The following is a 19174-nucleotide window of genomic DNA, read 5'->3' as shown; positions in this document are numbered from 1 at the left end:
TTCCGGGTTTTCGCGATTCGCGGTTGGTTGAGTTCGCGAATGCGGATTTCGCGGATAAGGAGGGCCGACTGTATTCCTTCTGGGTAGCCACCAACCTGGTGGCATGAATATCGATTACTCCTTCTGATAAAATAATTTTTCCCTCATCCTTACCTTCTACCTCTTCTCACCTGCCTATCACCTCCCTCTGGGTCCTCTCCTTCTTCCCTTTTTTCTATGGCCCACTCTCCTCTCTTATCAGATACCTTCCATCCAGCCATTTACCTTTCCTACTCACCTGGCTTCATCTATCATCTTCTAGCTATCCTCCTTCCCTTCCCCCCACCTTTTTATCCTGGCATCTTCTCACTTTTCTAGTTCTGAAGAACTGTCTTGGCTTGAAACATTAACTGTTTATTCATTTCTACAGATGCTACCAAACCTGCTGAGTCCCTGCACCATTTTATGTGTGTTGTTTTGGATTTCCAGCATCTGTAGAATTTCTCTTGCTTGTAACATACAATTATTTCTTTTTTATGGAAAGGTGGCCCAAGTAAACAAAATTACCCCCTTTTCCAAAATATATTTCTCACATCTCTCCTGTCCCTTCTATGTAATTTCAAGACTCCAGAGTCCTCCAAAAGCTCAGCCTTTTTCCAATTAGGTCTACATATATGTCTTTCATTTACTGGTCCTCACTATTGTTATTGTTTAAGCTCCACATTTCAATTTCTACAGCTGAGTCTTCTTTCCAACTTTATGATAATCTATAAAACCTATTTCTTTGAACCATCTATTTTTGTGAATCACCTTGGAATATATTTCTGCCTTCAAGATGTCACAAGTGGTTCTGCTCCATGTAATTAATGGATGCACATTGACATATGTACCTGGATGGAGGGTGTTACACAGATACCCTTGCAGAATGCTCTTTGAAAATTTCCACATCACATCACGGATATATAACATTTGTTGAAGTATACGAGCAAAGCTAGTACATTATGAGCGTTATGATTTACAACCATTGCTTTTATCTCCAAGATGGTTGACCAGTTAATCATTTTGTCCTTTTGATAATTCACTGCTGCCACTAAAATCAGCGCTAACTGTTTTGATGAAACTTCAAAACGAAATTCTGCTACTCATCCAGCAAACATTCTGGCAGACCACATTCTACACTCAGTGATCTTTGATCCAGTGTACTCCCAAATGATACATATCTTCCTTTGCTTGTTTAGAACTGTCTGAGAGGCAGGTACTGCTGTATCAAAGGCACAAGAGAAGCAGCATTAATTCTCCTCAACTGTTTTAAAGAAAATTACCAGTGTCATATGCATGGAAAAGCTCCTTGGATTGATGCTGTTCCAAGCCTCACAAAAATGGACATTGTCATGCAGAGACACAGATATAAGGACAGAGATAAAATATAGTGTCATCATCTGGCACAGAGAGCTAGCGGACATTAAAAAAAAACTCAAGTTTTTTGTAGAAATTTGATTAAGTTTCTGTTTTAAGATAGATCTCCATATCTGAAGGATCCCCTCGTTTTTAAAAATCATACTTAACTGAATCAAAGGAAATTATGATGTTGCACATTTCATGTAATATTGTGTTGACTCTATAAACTTAAATCTTTGTTAGTTGAAGTGGAAACTTCAGAATGCTGTGAGCTAATGGAAAAAGTTTATCAGTGGGATAGACTGAGGGACAGAGTTGTCATTCATCTTGAAAAGCAACCCATCAGGTAAAAGATTCAATATGATGAAATCATATTGCAGATTTGTGCATATTACTTAGAATCATAACACATGCATCACAGAGGAAAGAGGGAGAAGGGATGCCTGGAGTTCACACTCTGTTACCAGACACAGGAAATGTAGCACATGCCCAATAATATTTTTAGAGAAGGCAGAAAAGTTTCCATGTACCTGTGTTCAACTACCCACCCAGGTCTCTGATCAATTGTACCCTGAAGATATGATTAAACTAACACACACCAGGCACTTAGCTATTCCTGTAATGTACTTGTTAATTAAATTGCAATTATACTGATCTTCTGACTGTTTGAACTCCTGAGAAATGATTCAAAATATTATAAAAATCATTTTAGTCTCAGATGTTAAACTTTTCAGTATTTGATTAACAGTTTCCCTTCAAATAGCAAAGTAAAATAATAGGGTATTGTCTAATTGTATTCAGATACTTAGAAGTCAGCACATCTTAAAGCATTGCCTTATGATTTGGTTTGTCACCTAAAACACTCGAAATCTATAGACGTACTGTGGAGAGCATTCTGACAGACTGTGTCACTGTCTGGTTCGGGGGTGGGGGTGGGGAGGGGTGGTGGGCTATTGCACTGGATCGAAAGAAGCTACAGAAACTCGTAAAATTAGTCAGCTCCATTGTGACTACTAACCTCCGTAGTACCCAAGACATCTTCAAGGAGTGGTACCTCAGGACGGCGACATCCATTATTAAGGACACTCATCACCTAGGACATGCCCTCTTCTAATTGTTACTGTCAGGAAGGAGGTACAGAAGCCTGAAGGCACACACTCAGTGATTCAGGAACAGCTTCTTCCCCTCTGCCATCCGATTCCTAAATGGACATTGAACCCATGAACATGACCTCACTTTTTTAAATATGTATTATTTCTGCTTTTACACTATTTAAAATCTATTCAATATACATTTACATGCTTACTGTTATTGACTTACTTTTTCTCCTTTCTGTATTATCATGTATTGCATTGAATTGCTGCTAACAAATTAACAAATTTCACTACCGATACCGGTGATAATAAACCTGATTCGTGATAATAAACCTGATTCTGATTCTGATTGACATAATCTTGGCTCTAAGATATGCTGTAATACATAACATCCTTTACGATGTATTCTTACACTAGAACAATGATTACATTTTAAAAACACAAGTGATTCTGCAGATGCTGGCAATCCATCGATGGAGAGGAATAAGCAGTTAATCTTTCAGCCCGAGATCCTTCATCAGAACTGAAATGTCAAATGTTTATTCCTCTCCTTCGATGCTGCCTGACCTTCTGAATTCCTCCAGCATCTTGTGACGACATTTCAAATTTTATTCATTGCTAGTCAAGCTTTTCTTGATGATGAGGCTCTGTAAGGCACAATGAAAATACAACTCCTCTCTTTGTCCTTGTTTCCTTTTTTACTCAATATATCATTTAGACTATTAAATAAGTTTGAAAAGCTTCAATATTTTTTAAGAGTAAGCTTGAAAAGATCCATGGTTTGGTTTTATTCTGTAACTCATTTTCTCCCATGATCTCAACTCACCTCCCTCTTCACTCTACAGTCTCCAGACTTCTAAAACTCAAACTGATATCATTAAGGACTTATTGATTTAGATAGATAGATAGATACTTTATTCATCCCCATGGGGAAATTCAACATTTTTCCAATGTCCCACACACTTATTGTATCAAAAACTAATTACATACAATACTTAACTCAGTATAAATATGATATGCATCTAAAATCACCCTCTCAAAAAAAAGCATTAATAAATAGCTTTTAAAAAGTTCTTAAATAGTTTACTAAATTACATTGAATGGTAACTTAAGCTCAGTCATAACCCCGGCACTTTAACATATCTTTCCCCAGGCGGTTGAATTGTAAAGCCAAATGGCATTGGGGAGTAATGATCTCTTCATCCTGTCTGAGGAGCATTGCATCGATAGCAACCTGCCGCTGAAGCTGCTTCTTTGTCTCTGGATGGTGCTATGCAGAGGATGTTCAGGGTTTTCCATGATTGACCGTAGCCTACTCAGCGCCCTTCGCTCTGCTACCGATGTCATACTCTCCAGTTCTGTGCCCACGACAGAGCCCGCCTTCCTTACCAGCTTATTAAGACGTGAGGCGTCCCTCTTCTTAATGCTGCCTCCCCAACACGCCACCACAAAGAAGAGGGCGCTCTCCACAACTGACCTATAGAACATCTTCAGCATCTCACTACAAACATTGAATGACTTACAAGGATTTACTTTGCTTCTGTTCCAATGCTTTTCTTTCTTGGCGATGCCTTCCACTGCAAACCTTGACCCTTCATCTTAATTGCTCAGCACTTTAATTGATCACAACTTCAGACATGGTTGGGTTTATTCACCCTGTTATTTCATTGGATTGTATTAAACAATTAATTAGCAAAACTTTTCAAACCTCATGCCAGTGTAATTATATTGCAGGCATTCTAACACATCCACTTTACAACTACAATCCAGTACATTAAATTGCTCAAGACGGGTTTAGATTGAGTGACTCAAGTCATCGAAAAATATTGTATTCTACAAAACACAGCAGTGTCCTTAATTTATACAGTCATGCTGTTGCCATTGATAGAGAAGGGAAAGAAAAGTGACAACCGTGCCGACCAATGCTTCAGATTAATGTTTGGTGTACATATGGACAGTGAGCAAGTCCATCCAAGAAGAGCTAGATGTACAACAACACACACAAAATGCTGGTGGAACACAGCAGGCCAGGCAGCATCTATAGGGAGAAGCATTGTCGACGTTTCGGGCCGAGACCCTTCGTCAGGACTAACCGAGAGGAAAGATGGTAAGAGATTTGAAAGTAGTGGGGGGAAGGGGGAAATGCGAAATGATAGGAGAAGACCGGAGGGGGTGGGATGAAGCTAAGAGCTGGGAAGGTGATTGGCGAAAGTGATACAGAGCTGGAGAAGGGAAAGGATCATGGGACGGGAGGCCTCAGGAGAAAGAAAGGGGGGGGGGGGAGCACCAGAGGGAGACGGAGAACAGGCAAACAACTAAATATGTCAGGGATGGGGTAAGAAAGGGAGAAGGGGCATTAACAGAAGTTAGAGAAGTCAATGTTCATGCCATCAGGTTGGAGGCTACCCAGCCGGTATATAAGGTGTTGTTCCTCCAACCTGAGTTTGGATTCATTTTGACAATAGAGGAGGCCATGGATACACATATCAGAATGGGAATGGGACGTGGAATTAAAATGTGTGGCCACTGGGAGATCCTGCTTTTTCTGGCGGACCGAGCATTGGTGTTCAGCGAAACGGTCTCCCAGTCTGCGTCGGGTCTCACCAATATATAAAAGGCCACACCGGGAGCATCGGATGCAGTATACCACACCAGCTGACTCACAGGTGAAGTGTCGCCTCACCTGGAAGGACTGTCTGGGGCCCTGAATGGTGGTGAGGTAGATGTACATCAGTTAAGAAAAGTGATGACTTTGTGGGTATTGGCACAGACATCTCTATAGGGCACTTGGCAAACTACAACTGACTTCACTGTAACTGTTTTTCCTTAAAGGCCAGCATGTAGAATGCTGGGTTCCAAAGATAAGGTCTAGAGCTCTCCTGGACTTGGTTGTTATATCTTTATCTTGCCTGTAACTGAATTGCTTAACATCAAACTTTCAATGAAAGCAAAAAACAAAGCCATCACCTCCCACCCCACCCACACCCTTTAAATTATTTTGTTTATCAGACTAGTACTGGTTGAGTGCTCCACTGTTGTAGGTGCCTGTTTTGAGATAAGTTTTAAGCTATCAATCAGGTAGATATGAAATGACTCATATTTTGAAGAGAATCAGGATCACTGGCATATGTCACAAAATTTGAAAATCATAGAATTCCTCATCCAATTCCGTAGTCCTATCAATATTTACTCTATTACTCTATAATACCTTGAAAAATGCATGTTGGGATATGATGTGCATCAAACTTGGTTTCTGATTGACTTGGGGTAGGCCATCCGAAGTATTGGAGTGACTTTTCATTACAATTGCAACTTCCAGTTATTGTCAACCATGCTATTCATGTCTTGGTGCATCATCTCTGGTTGGAGTGCTATGAATGGCTAGCACTGGTTGAAGCTAGCCTTGTCAATTAAATACAGCACAAGTCTCATGAGGGGATCTGACACTATTGATATAGCAGATAAGTATGGACTTGGTATGGACATATGGATAAGTATGGACATTCCTGTGCAGATGTTGAATCAGCAATGAGAGAAGATGAATGTAAAGACTACTTTCCCAAGTACTTCAAAAGGAAAGATCTGATGGGCTAGCATGTGTAGTCAAGGTCATCTTTCAATGCATCTTTGCATGCTTGTCCCACACACTTCACCATCAGCCCTGCACACTATGCCATCAATCACTCACAGACAATCTCAAAGAGTTAGGAGTCATGCCTGACTTCCATGCAGACGAACACACACACTCACAAATCTTGTCTCTAACAGGTTAGCCTACAAACGACGACAGACCCCAAGTCACAGCGTCACAGTGCGGAAACAGGCACTTCGATACAGTTTGACAATATTGACCATAACCTACCATATTGCCTAACTGAGCTAGTCCCATTTGCTTATATCCCTCTAAATTTACTTTTTTTTCTTGCCTTGAAAATACTATTACTAAAAATGCCAGGAATATATAAAAATCATCTTACACAAAAAGAACTTACTAAAAGAATATTGAAAATGGTATAATCAAATATAGATATTGAGTCAGCAGTGTTCATCCTTAGACTTTCTGTTGCCTTCATACTAAGTGGACTCACAAGAACAAATTTTGTAGTGAGAACTGCAAGACTGAACAGTGTTCATTACATAACTTTGCATCAGATCTAACACCATAATGACATAACAATATGGAACGGATTTGCACAAGGACATGCTCCATTTATACTCAATAAATTTCAGAGGGCAGGTTACACACACATTCTCAATGTGTTCAGTTGGGGACTTGCCTGTGGTATCTCCACCCTGCACACATCCTACCAGTTCTTGATTCACAGCTCTTGAGCTCTTCAGCTCTTGAGTTTTGGACACATTGAGCAATGATGGGTTATGGACACCAAGCCCGCATATGATTCTGTGAACTGCCTGTTGTGCTTCACCCCTGCAGACTGCCTCTATCCTCATTGCTTGGCCTGCCTACTGTCCAGTGCATTTCACAACTGTCCATTTCAACATTCACAGAACCTCTTGAATAGCTAACTTCCTTTGTTGCTCCGCTGTTCTAACTCTGTGTAATGTTTCTTGGCTTCTACACTTCCTCTTGCCTTTGTTAGGGAATGGACACCCATCCAAGATGTCACTTCCTGTCCTGTAGAGATTCTTAATCTGATTAAGCTTCAGTTCAGTTGCAATTTGCTTCCTAAAATTCTTCATTCAGTGTTAGATGCATGTTCAGACAAATGGATACAGTATGAGAGTATTTGGAGTCTTTGGCATATCCTGGAAATCAGAGTTTCCGAGATCTCTTCAGTTAGTGTTTTACATTTGTGATGCATTTGTTTTATTACACTTAGAGAGATTGAGTGGGTGGTGATGGAGGGTGTGGGCTAGGTTGGAAGGAAGGTAGGGGGAAGTCTTTCATATTAATATTGATCCTTTTCCCACAATGCAATTCTGCCTTTTGGATTTTGTAAATCTCACTCCGGAGAGGTGAGCTATATTGCCAGAATCAGAATGACTTTATTTCCTCTTAAGAAAGGGTAAGGGCTGAGATGAAAAAAGTAAAGTTAGGAAATCTAAAACTAATTCAGAAATACTTCAAAATATACTGGAAATGGAACAGGGTATTGAAGGGAAAGGGAGGAATAATGTTTCAGGTGGGATCATTCAATGGAATCAAATCATTGTCTCACTGCAAGCCAGTTTCTGGTCAAATGGTAACCTTTCTCTTGATTCTCAACTGGTACCATTGCAAGATATGGTAAAAATCTGTACGCAGGCAATAGCTATTCAAATAACTGAGGTTTGGCAAATATAAGACTATTGGACAATGGGGCCATTACAACCATCCTAGTCCTCACCCACTAACTACTGTTAATTTGATTCTGAACTAAATTTCAAGTTCAGGTTCAAGTTTATGGTTATCCGACTGTACACATACACAACCAAATGAAACAACATTGTTCTGGGCTCTGGTGCACCCACAAAACTTATATCACTCATAGCACATAAAATATAATTTAAAGTGCATGCAGTGTATCGATATTAAAGATAAGTAGTAAACAGTAAACTGCTCACTGTCTTGGTGACGAGACCTCAGTGGCGGCAGGGTATTCATTAGTTTCACAGCCTGAGGGAAGAAGCTGTTACCCAGTCTGGCAATCCTAGTCCTGATGCTCCTGTACCTCTTTCCTGGTGGAAGTGGGGATGGGTGGTAGAGATCCTCAACAATGCTTCTGCCCTTTTGTATACAATGTTCCTGGTAAATAGCACAAATGGTGGGGGGGGGGGGGGTGGAGGGAGAAGCCAGTGATCCTCTTGGTGGTTTATCCTATTCTCTGTAGGGTCTTAAAATCCAATTCCTTACATCTTCCATACCACACAGTGATGCAGCCAAACAGGGTACACTCAGTGGTGGTCCTATACAGGATTATTAGAGTAGAGGCAGGGAGCCTTGCACACCTCAAGCTCCTGAGAAACTGTAGATGCTGCTGTGCCTTATTGGCTAATGAAGAGGTATTGTGGGTCCAGGTTAGATAATCTGTTATGTAGGTACCAAGGAGCTTTGTGTTCTTCAATCTTTTCACAGCAGAGCCATTGATGTTCAGTGGAGAGTGGTCACCAGTGCCCTCCTGATGTCCACAAACATCTCTTTTGTCATGTCCACGTTGAGGCTCAGGCTGTTGTTCTCACACCATTCGACAAGTCTCTCTACCTCTGAATGCCAACTCATCACTGTTGCTGAATGAGGTCAACCACTGTTGTATCGTCAGTGAACTTGATCAAGTGGTTGAACTGGATCAGGCAGTGCAGTCTTGAGCCAGCAGTGGGCTGAGCACACAACCCTGGGGGTCACTAGTGCTCGGTGTTAAAATGCTGAAACGTCGCTGCCAACTCGGATTGACTGGAGACTTTCCATCCAGAGGTCCAAGATCCAATTATAGAGAAGGGTGTTGAATCCCAGTGAGGACAATTTATCCACCAGCCTCCGAGGGATGATCACGTTAAACGCCGAGCTGAAGTTGATGAACAACAACCTGGTGCAGGAGGCATCGTTTTCTAGGTGGGACAGTACGGAGAGGAGGACTCAGTGCACCGGTTTGAGCAGTAGGCTCCAATGTAGCTAGAACGTGTGAATTTATACGATCTATTACCAGCTGCTCAAAGCACTTCATGATTGTTGAGGTCAATGTGACTGAGCGGTGATCATTTAGGCCAGTTACCATTGCTTTCTTGGGCACTGGAGTAATAGTGGTTGCTTTGAAACCTGCAGGGACAGTGGACTGTTGCAAAGAGATATTAAAGATGTCCATTAAGACCTTTGTTAGCTGGGCCATACAATCCCTTAGCACGTTGTCTAGCTTCACGGCTTTGCATGGGTTTACCCTGACTAGGATCCTTCTCGCCTCAGCTGTGACCAGACAGGGTGCCTATTCCTCAGAGAGGGATTTCCTTGATGTCATATCATTCACTGCATCAGATCAAGCATAGGAAGCATTCAAAGCAAAACACACAAAATGTTGGAGGAACTCAGCGTTTTCTGTGTGTTGCTTTGGATTTCCAGCATCTGCAGTCTATCTCGTGTTTTTAGAAAGCATTCAGCCCATCAGGAAGGGAGGCACTGCTGTCACTGGTTCACAGGGTGGACCTGTTATGGTTTGTATACCTTGCCACATGTGCCGGGTGTCTCTGCTGTCATAAAGGTGTGAATTTTGTGTGAGTACTCTCACTTTGCCTTCCTAATGCCACTTATGAGCATGGCTTTTGCTGACCTTAGAGCCATCCTATCCCCCAATCTGATGTCAGCGTCCAGATTCCTGAGCAGTGCACCAGCCTCTGTAGTCAGCCATCGTTTCTGGTTTGCCTTGGCAGTGTAGTCTCTAATCACAGCAACGTCCTCAGTGTATTTTCCTATGTAGCCAGTCACCGATCCCGCATGTTGATGTGATAATATAGGTAGCTGGCTCACTAAATATGCTCCAGTCCGTCCTTTCAGCACTGAGGTGGCACATTCTGGCCTGACCTCCCTGTAAACTGGACTGACTCATTTAACCAGTGGTTTGCATGCAATGTCTAGGGAAATGGATGTGGTCTGAGTATCTGAGGTGAGGACATGGGCCATCCTTGTAGGCTCCACAAATGTTGGCAGAGACCAGGTATAATATATTCTCTCCTCTGGATTTCTGGCTGTTTCTCTCTTTCTTCATCTTTGTGACTGATCAACCATTTCAGCAGTGGGCATATATTGAACCTCAGACTTTTTCCAGACTGAGCAGCACATTTGGCGATATCCTCGTTATTTAATTACCATGGTTTTTGCCCAGCTTTTAAGCAATACGCCTAAACATATTTGTCAGACCTGCAGTGTAAATTGTGGATCGGAGAGTTTTGTTGCCTGGAATTGGTGCTGCCCTTTTCTGTCACAGAGTCTCTGAACTTTCCAAAGCCTTCCTTACCGAACAAAGCAGCATTTGGACCTCCCAAAAAACTTGTAAAACCTTCCTAGGAAGATTTTATTTTTCAATTAATAGTCTAATCCCTTGTTAAACATCCCACAAAACAGTTGGTTCCACTGTAAGGGGAAATAGAATGCTTTATTTTTGCACAGAAGACAAAATTCAAGCTTTCCTCTTTGTTACTGTGTATTTCTTACTAAACCAATGAAAGTGTTGTTTCAGATCAAAATGGACTCTTTGTAGTCCCATCTAATCAATGTCTGATCTGAATGGAAGAGTTCTAAACTATTTCTTTCCTTTATACTGTCTTATTTTCCACATTTTGCTCTTGAAAAGTATGCATTCACCAAATAGATCAGATTGCTGAGGCCAGAAGCCCATATGACATAGGAACAGAATTAGGTTGTTCGGTCCATTGTGTCTGCTCCGCCATTCCATTAGGCGGATTTATTATCCCTCCCAACCCCATTCTCCTGCTTTCTCCCCGTAACCTTTGACACCCTTGCTAATAAAGAACCTATCAACCCCTGCCTTACATATACCCGATGACTTGGTCTCCACAGCTGTCTGTGGCAATGAATTCCGCAGATTCATCTCCCTCGAGCTAAAGGAATTTCTTTTCATCTCTGTTCAAAACGGACGTCCTTCTATTTTGAGGCTGTGCCCTCTGATTCTAAACTCCGTCACTACAGGAAGCAGCCTCTGCACTTCCACTCTATTGAAGTGTTATGGTAATGTAGTAGTTAGTGCGATGCTATTACAGCTTGCCACATCGGAATTCACAGTTCAGTTCCAGCACCGTCTGTATGTTCTCCCTGTGATCATGAGAATTTCCTCTGGGTGCTCCAGTTTCTTCCCACAGTCCAAAGACGTACTGGTTAGTAGGTTAATTAGCCATTGTAAATTTCCCCATCATTAGGTTAGGGTTAAATTGGGGAATGCTGGGCAGTGCGGTCTGAAGGGCCATAAAGGCCTATTCTGCGCTGTATTTCAATAAATAAAGAAATCAAACTGCAAATTAACTTTAGGGAATCCTGCATGAGGATCCCCAAGACCCTTTGCCCCTCTGATTTCTAAATTTTCTCCTTGTTTATAAAATAGTCTACACCTTTATTCCTTCTACCATGATCATACACTTCCCTACATTATATTCCATCTCTTACTTCTTTGCCCATGCTCCTAATCTGTCTGAGTCTTTCTGCAGAGTCACTGATTCCTCAACACTACCTGTTTCTCCAACTATCTTCAGAATCAGAATCAGGTTTATTATTATCACTGGCATGTGACGTGAAATTTGTTAACTTAGCAGCAGCAGTTCAATGCAATACATAATCTAACAGAGAAAAATATAATAAAAATAATAACAATAAATAAATCAATTACATATATTGAATAGATTAAAAAACATCCAAAAACAGAAATACTGTATATAAAAAAAAAGTGAGGTAGTGTCCAAAGATTCAATGTCCATTTAGGAATCAGATGACAGAGGGGAAGAAGCTGTTCCTGAATCGTTGAGAGTGCTTTCAGCCTTCTGTACCTCCTGCCTGATGGTAACAGTGAGAAAAGGGCATGTCCTGGGTGCTGGAGGTCCTTAATAATGGATGCTGCCTTTCTGAGACACTGCTCTCCAAAGATGTCATGGGTACTTTGTAGGCTAGAACCCAAGATGGAGCTGACTAGATTTAAAACCTTCTGCAGCTTCTTTCGGTCCTGTGCAGTAGCCCCTCCATACCTGTGCAGCCTGTTAGAATGCTCTCCACGGTACAACTATAGAAGTTTTGAGTGTATTTGTTGGCATGCCAAATCTCTTCAAACTTTTAATAAAGTATAGCCACTGTCTTGCCTTCTTTATAACTACATTGATATGTTGGGACTACATTAGATCCTCAGAGATCTTGACACCCAGGAACTTGAAGCTGCTCACTCTCTCCGCTTCTGATCCCTCTATGAGGATTGGTATGTGTTCCTTTGTCTTACCCTTCCTGAAGTCCACAATCAGCACTTTCGTCTCACTGACGTTGAGTGCCAGGTTGTTGCTGTGGCACCACTCCATTAGTTGGCATATCTCACTCCTGTACACCCTCTCATCTCCACCTGAGAATCTACCAACAATGTTTGTATCGATTTACCATCGAAATATCGATGGTATTTGAGCTATGCCTAGCCACACAGTCGTGTATATAGAGAGTAGAGCAGTGGGCTAAGCACACACCTAAGGTGAGCCAGTGTTGATCGTCAGCAAGGAGGAGATGTCATCACCAATCTGCACAGATTGTGGTCTTCCGGTTAGTTAGTCAATGATCCAATTGCAGAGGGAGGTACAGAGGCCCAGGTTCTGCAACTTCTCAATCAGGATTGTGGGAATGCTGGTATTAAATGATGAGCTATAATCATAGAACATAGAATAGTACAGCACAGTACAGGCCTTTTGGCCCACAATGTTGTGCCGACCCTTAAACTCTGCCTCCTATATAACCCCCCACCTTAAATTCCTCCATATACCTGTCTAGTAGTCTCTTAAATTTCACTATTGTATCTGCCTCCACAACTGACTCAGGCAGTGCATTCCACGCACCAACCACTCTGAGTGAAAAACCTTCCTCTAATATCCCCCTTGAAATTCCCACTCCTTACCTTAAAGCTATGTCCTCTTGTACTGAGTAGTGGTGCCCTGGGGAAGAGGCACTGGCTGTCCACTCTATCTATTCCTCTTCATATCTTGTATACCTCTATCATGTCTCCTCTCATCCTCCTTCTCTCTAAAGAGTAAGGCTCTAGCTCCCTTAATCTCTGATCATAATGCATACTCTTTAAACCAGGCAGCATCCTGGTAAACCCCTCTGTACCCTTTCCAATGCTTCCACATCCTTCCTATAGTGAGGCGTCCAGAACTGGACACAGTACTCCAAGTGTGGCCTAACCAGAGTTTTATAGAGCTGCATCATTACCTTGCGACTCTTATTAAACTCTATCCATCGACTTATGAAAGCTAACACCCCATAAGCTTTCTTAACTACCCTATCTACCTGTGAGGCAACTTTCAGGGATCTGTGGACATGTACCCCCAGATCCCTCTGCTCCTCCACACTGCCAACTATCCTGCCATTTACTTTGAACTCTGCCTTGGAGTTTGTCCTTCCAAAGTGTACTACCTCACACATCTCCGGGTTGAACTCCATCTGCCACTTCTCAGCCCACTTCTGCATCCTATCAATGTCTCTCTGCAATCTTTGACAATCCTCTACACTATCCACAACACCACCAACCTTTGTGTCGTCTGCAAACTTGCCAACCCACCCTTCTACCCCTACATCCAGGTCATTAATTATCGATGAACAACATCCTGATGTAGGTTTTTGTGTTGGCCAGGAGGCCACAAAGCCATGAATTCCATCATCCAAATCATTGATATATAACATAAAAAGAAGCTGTCCCAACATCGACCCCTGCAGTACACCATTAATCACTGGCAGCTAACCAGAAAAGGCCCCCTTTATTCCCACTCTTACCTCCTGCCAATCAGCCAAATTTCTATCCATGTAATACCATAGGCTTTGGTTGGTTTTGAACATATTATTGTACTTGGTTGGGTTGTCTCCAATCTTGGCAATTTACTTGCAAAGATTTCATCACCATACGAGGAAACATCATACGAGGAGCTGTTGATTGTGGTGTGTCCTTATATACTTTTCAATCAGCTGATGATGACCACAATCAACGGCGCTCTGGCGATGTCTCCTCGCATGGTGATGAAACATTTGCAAGCAAATTGCCAAAATTGGAGAACAACTCAACTCAACCATCAACCACACGAACTACACATCTTCTGAAATGTTTCCATATTATTATACTTTTCCAGTGTATTAAGGAATAATGTTGAACTGAAGAGACAAGACATCCTTCCAGTCTAGTTTCAGTTGCCTCAGCTAGTCCATCCCCATTAAAGTCAACTTGTTTTTATAGCTTACCAGAATGAAGTGCATCCACTACGTTGCATTGTGCACTTCAGTTGCCTTCATGTTTGTGAAACTCACCAGAGTAGGTTTTCATTCAGCTACAGAATTATCTCTCGACTCATTCTCAGTTCTTAGAATACACTGCTGGCTAATTAACCCAATTACTCTGAAGACTGTTTGCTACTGTGATCATGATATAATCCCAGTCCCTCATTATCCAAACAAACTGCCAAATTACAATGTACTCTTTTCTGTTGTTTTCAATTGTCAATGAAATTGCTTTTATTGCTTTTCTTGGCCTTGGATTTGAAGACCATCACCAAGTAACTTTTCTTTTGGCAACTGAAGCATTTGGCTGTTTTAAGCTCTCTAAACTTGTGCTAAGTGATTGCAACAATAGGAACTGATTGAAATAGTTCCATAAGAATGCTTTGAATGGAGATTTTTTTAGCCTTGGACATTACTGCAACTCCTTGACTATTGGATTGTAGCTAAAGTGAGAGAACTGAAAGATTTAAAAGGGACTGAGGAGCAACTTCTTCATGCAATGGGTGTTAGGTATATGAAATGAATTACTAGGAGTCCTTGAGGCATGTAGAACTTAAAAAGCATTTGGTTAAGTACATGGGTAGGAAAGTTTTAGAGGAAAATGGGGCTAGCTTGGTGGCACCATGGTTGGTGTAGACGAATGGGTCGAAGGCCTGTTTCCAGGTTGTATTTCTCCATGGCTCTATCACACTTAGTTGTAATTTGTGGTTGACAACATACTGTATCATTCTTAGATGCCATTGTCATTGTCACAGCAATTTTGTATACAAGTTCAAATGACACATATTAAACTCTGTCACAGGATAACATATGGTGAACACAATGCAATTTTAACTGTTCGACCTCTCTTCCATCTTTGATGTGGTTGGCCATTTCCTTTCATTGCATCTCCACTGTTGGCCAGGCCAGCTGGTCCATTCTGTTTAGCTATATTCTTTACAATTCACTGCATCCAGAGAACTGGTCCACAACCCTACTCCCTGTGCCAGCCACTATCACAATCATCTTGGAACATACCTTTACGACAAAAGGGACTGTAGATACTGAAAGCTCGTAAAAAACAGAATGCCGTGAGAGATCAGTGAATCAATCCGTATCTGTGGAAGCAAAAGTTGTTGGGCTTGCTGGGCCAAAGTTCTAAACTTTGCCAAAGTTGTTGGGCAAAGTTCTAAACTCAGATGAAGATCCAATAGAGATAGCTCCAGGTACTCTCACTAAAGGGAGGTTATACTGTAACCATCCAACCTTCAAAGGCTAGTTCACTTCCCTGTTTATTCTCCTCAGTGAGCTCAGATGCAAATATCCACTATTTGAGCAATGGGTCCCACCTCCTGCCAAACAGGAGATATTTATATCTAACAAAATAGCTTAAACACAGTTCATTTATTTTTAGTGATACATATTTAATTTTAGATGAAATTCTTAAAACATGTTTAAAACTCACAGGGGATTTCCACCTTATAAAAGATTTCCAAATTACAAACAATTTCTAAAACACAAAGGACTCCCAAAGCACAGGTATGATTCTTATAAGCTAAAAAGACATACCAACGAGTTTCAAATGTACAAATTGCCCGTCACAGAAATCAAAGACAAAGAAAGTGATTCTAGTTCCTAGTCTTTCTATCATTTTTCTTGATGTGCTTTGACTCTTCCTAAAAAGCTTGACTGCTCTCTTACATTTATACTGTTTTATTCTCTGTCACTTGGATGACTTCACGCACACGCTATTTATTTCATATACCTTTTCACACAGGTGGTCTGAAAGCTTCTGAGTACAGAGCTGTCAAACACCCACAATTCATACTGTGAATGAATGCTGACTCTTTGAGCACACAAATCTTCCAACTGATTAGCTATTTGATGTGCTAATTGATAGTATCAATCTGTTCTACAAGCTTCATGTGTTGTCTGGTTTGATACAAGCCCAATTAACATACTTCATTGTCATGTTCCCTCTAAGGTGTGTGTGAGCACAGATCCTTTGCTACTAGTGCAGAAAGAAATTTAAACTGCGTAAAAAAGGTTGTCATCTTCTACCTTGTTGGCATGTTAAGTATATTTCATGATTGTACACAATCAGATTTCATTTTCCAGTTTCTGATGCGGACAGTGTTGATAACGTGAAGTTTGTGATGGTTTGTCTGTAGATTTTAGAAATGGTTTAATACTGTTTTTATCGATGACACAATTGATTCACATTGTCGAATTCCAAAGAAGCAAAGGGCATGAAATGCAAAAGAACTGCTAGTTCATTTAAAGTGGATTGGCTTAATGCAACAATAGAAATTGCTACATCGAGGGCTCATGAGGTCAGGATGGCTCAGCTACGAGAAATATTTATGTACAACACAGAAACTGATGTTACCTGCGTGAAACATCACGATGCAAAAGTTGCTGGAGAATATGCAAGTGGGAAGAAATGGAGTGATATTTGGAAACGTGACTTTTTAAAGCATAATTTAGTAAGGAAATCACATAGGGATGATGTGCAAAAGCTCTGGCGAGAAAATCCTTCATTACCTGCTACAAGCATGCTATGTATCTTTTGAGACAGTGCAGATGAACGAGAGTGAAAACGATCCATTTTGGGTACTTGGCTACAAAGTAGTCAGGACACCTTTAGGGAGCTGTGTCTCAGAAAGACAGAGTCCATTATTAAGGACCTCCAGCACCCAGGGCATGCCCTTTTCTCACTGTCACCATCAGGTAGGAGGTACAGAAGTCTGAAGGCACACACTCAGTGATTCAGGAACAGCTTCTTCCCCTCTGCCATCCGATTCCTAAATGGACACTGAATCTTTGGACACTACCTCACTTCTTTTTAATATGCAGTATTTCTGTTTTTGCACGTTTAAAAAAATCTATTCAATATACACAATTGATTTACTTGTTTATTTATTATTACTACTTTTATTTTATTTATTATTACAATTATTTTCTCTGCTAGATTATGTATTGCACTGAACTGCTGTTGCTAAGTTAACAAATTTCACATCACATGCCAGTGATATTAAACCTGATTCTGATCAAACCTACAGGAGATCACAGTTTTTATTGACTGTTATTTTATGTCTTTTAAACAATGAACAACAAACTAGACTTGGTAGTTTACTACTCTTAGAATAGCTTCAGGTTTACTTCTGCCTTAAAATTCAGTGTGCACATGTTGTCACTGGGCACAAAATTGCACTGAACAACATTTTTGTGCACTCTGGTGATTACAAATTAGAGAGAGCATTTCTCATTGTCTTACACTCTACCTCTTGAACAGTTGGTCTCATGTTGTGGGCCAGCAGTCTGCTCTATAGACAGTGCTGTCTGTTTGTGAAGTTGTATTTTTAACTTTAGACTGCTTGCCATTTACATTAAGAACTGAAGACTGGCTCCTGTCTAAGACAAAAAGCTAAACAAAGAATATTGATTGGTATTTTAGCTTACTGAAAAATAATTCTTTGATGTCTATAAGTGTTAGCTGCTGTGGTTAGAAAGCTGATTTTGGCAAAAAGGCTCTGTGGCCCTGGACAGTGAATATCCATCACAGGTAGAAGTCAGCATTTTGGGTCATAGAATTGTTAAGCATAATAAACAGGCCAGTTGGCTCAACTAATCCACATAAACCAGTGGGCACCCCTCTGTATTATCCCCATTACCCAGCACTTGGTTCAGTGCTGCTTTATGCCTAAGTGATTCAGACATTGATCTAGAAACTTTTCAAATGTTATCAGCCACTCTCTCACCCAGTGTAGTGCAGGTACTCTCAAAGTTGAGAAGGCCACTTTCATATCACCCTGAATCTTTTCAAACTTAGCCTAAATCTACGATAGATTCCCTTACCACTATTATTGTCCCAGTGTTGTTTTCCCCTTCTGTACAACAATGTCCATTGTGATGCCATGGTCACGGACTGCTGCTGCTCTCATCCCTGAGGGGTCACCTCCCCAACAATAACCACATAGCATACTTGTTAGCAAGAAGAATGGCCTAGTGGTCTCCTACTCTGACTGCCTTTCATGGTGATTACCTATCTTCCCGTACTTGTGGAGCTATCTAGCTCACTAAACATAGTGTTTACCACATCCCCACCCCCATGGTCGATGCTCCTAGTGAATCCATTCACAGCTCTAACTGCTCTAGTAGAGTCTCTGCATCAGGACTGAAAGTGAAGACAAAAGATTGCTAGTACACAACAGTACATGGGGAGGTGGGATAGAGTTTGGTAGGTCATAGGTGGTTCCAGATGGGGAGGAGATGATGGACAGTGGAATTAGGTGGGTGGAAGAAATAGGAAGGAGAAACAAAGCAAGATGAAGTCTTCATGGATAGAGGAGTGTGAAACTGGAAATTTCTGTATTCATACCTTTGGCCTGTAAGCTATTCATGTGAAATATAAAGGATTCAAAGTACAGTTATTATCAAAGTATGTTTGCAGTATACAACCCTGAGATACAAGACATTATTCCAATCTGGTCTGAGTTGTCCATCTCCATTAACATCAGCCTATTTTTATGTGGTTCTTTCAATTTTTATTTTGACTCTCAGTGGCAATGGATATGGCTGAAGACAGACAGGTCAGTGTGGGAATGGGAAAGGGAGTTAACATGATACGCACTTGGAAGCTTGAGATGGCCATTGCTGCAAAATGGTCACCTGGTCTAATTTGGTTTCATTAATGTAGAGAAGGTCATATTGTCAGCACTGAATTCAGTAGACCAAGTTGAAAGAAGTGCAGGTGAATCACTGCCTCACCTGA

This window comes from Hemitrygon akajei, chromosome 29 (genome assembly GCF_048418815.1).
Source record: "Hemitrygon akajei chromosome 29, sHemAka1.3, whole genome shotgun sequence".
NCBI classification, from domain to species: domain Eukaryota; kingdom Metazoa; phylum Chordata; class Chondrichthyes; order Myliobatiformes; family Dasyatidae; genus Hemitrygon; species Hemitrygon akajei.
Note: the sequence above shows the minus strand (reverse complement) of the source record.